The following is a 1,660-nucleotide window of genomic DNA, read 5'->3' as shown; positions in this document are numbered from 1 at the left end:
GACCCTTCCTGGCAGCCGGTGCTTCTGCCTTGGGGTGGAGTGGGGAGTGATAGGGGGACAGCTGCGAGGGAGGATCTCCCCGCTAGGTCAGTTGGAGCACAGAATTACTCCTCTCCTACTTTTCACGTCGTTGAGGTCAGAGGGTTCCAGGCCGATACTTGCCGGAAGGTCCCTAGGATGGAGGCCAGCTGTCAGCTGGAGGCCAGGGAGAGCGAGAAAGCTGTGTAGACTCGGGAAGAACTGTGGAGCATCTTCGGGAAGAGGCGAGGCAGGAGGGTTGTGTGCTGGAGTGTATGCTGGGTTGGACACAACCTACTCGCTTTGTCCCAGGAGAGTGGAGCTGATGGCTAAATTCAGGGCAGAGAGGAGAGGAGGAGAAAGTGCCCCTCTGCAGATCAGTCACCGGGGCTCCCTGGAGGGGGGAGGCTAGCATGGCTCAGGAGCGGGACAGGTCACCTTCTAGCCAGCAGGGACTCTGCGCAGCGGGCGGCTGGCCCAGGCTCAAGCTGACCCCTCCCAGAAGGGCTGCTGGTTCTGGGATGTAAACAAAGCTTGATGCAGATGAGGTGGTTGGAGTCTTCCCAGAAAAGGCGTACTGAGGGCCAGGTGACTGCTTCCAGGACCATGCTCCCTTGGAGGAGGTGGGGAGTCCAGGGTGTCTTCTGAGGACGGGAACCTTCGGAAAGGCCCTGAAAAGAGTCTGAGCCATCCTTGGATGCCAGCCAGTTTACTATGGTCCATTCTGCAGGAAAAACAGCTCCTGGCTCCCTCCCCAGCACTGAGGGGTTTGTTTCTTCCAAGCTGGGCTGTTCCTCTTGTTGCAAGGCAGATGCATAGATCTGAGTTCAAGATCTCAGATCTTGTTGCTTTGAGCTCATGTGTCTCCTCTGGCCTCCAGAACGCTGAGTTAAATGCCCTATGTTACCTCATTTAATCTTCTCCCCTTCCCCTCATTACAGGACTGGAGGCACTTTCCCTGTTTTATGAGGGCTGGAAATGGCTTAGTAACTTGCCCACAGTCACACCAACCAATGTCAGAACTTGAACTCAGATCTATAAATCTTTGCATCCCCTGTCCAGAGAGGCAAGCGCTGTGGAGGTCAGTGCACTCCAGTGCCGACCTGCTCTGCCCCTCAGCTCCACCAGTTTCTCATCCCCAGCCCTCCTGACATTGGGGGCGGGGTACTCTTTGTTGTGGGGACTGTCCTGTGCATTGTAGGGTATTTAGTAGGACCGCTGGTTTCTAACCACTAGGTGGCAGCAGTGGCTAGAACCACAACCTCCCTGGCCTTGACAAGCAGACATCATTGCCAGCTGTCCCCTGGCAAACCACCCCCAGTTGAGAACCACTGGGGTTAGCAACCTTCAAGGAACATCTGGGTGTGTCCCCTTGACGGAGAACATGATATATGTAAACCTGCAGGAGACTCAGGCCAGCGCTGGGTGGTTTTATGGACAGCTAGTGATCAAATTGCCAATATCTGCTGGATCATAGAAAAAGCAAGAGAGTTCCAGAAAAACATCTATTTCTGCTTTATTGACTATGCCAAAGCCTTTGACTGTGTGGATCACAATAAACTGTGGAAAATTCTTCAAGAGATGGGAATACCAGACCACCTGACCTGCCTCTTGAGAAATCTGTATGCAGGTCAAGAACTGT

General features: G+C 53.9%; 1 protein-coding gene across 1 annotated transcript in view; it reads left to right on the top strand.

The window, feature by feature from the left end:
- TLDC1 (TBC/LysM-associated domain containing 1) overlaps positions 1-1,660 on the top strand; it is a 22,416-nt gene that overhangs the window by 332 nt on the left and 20,424 nt on the right. The window lies entirely within an intron of this gene.

The sequence above is a fragment of the Bison bison genome, unplaced genomic scaffold (assembly GCF_000754665.1).
Source record: "Bison bison bison isolate TAMUID 2011002044 unplaced genomic scaffold, Bison_UMD1.0 scf7180017864295, whole genome shotgun sequence".
Classification (NCBI taxonomy): Eukaryota; Metazoa; Chordata; class Mammalia; order Artiodactyla; family Bovidae; genus Bison; species Bison bison.
The sequence above is the reverse complement of the archived record's forward strand: the minus strand, read 5'-3'. Positions and strand labels throughout refer to the sequence as shown.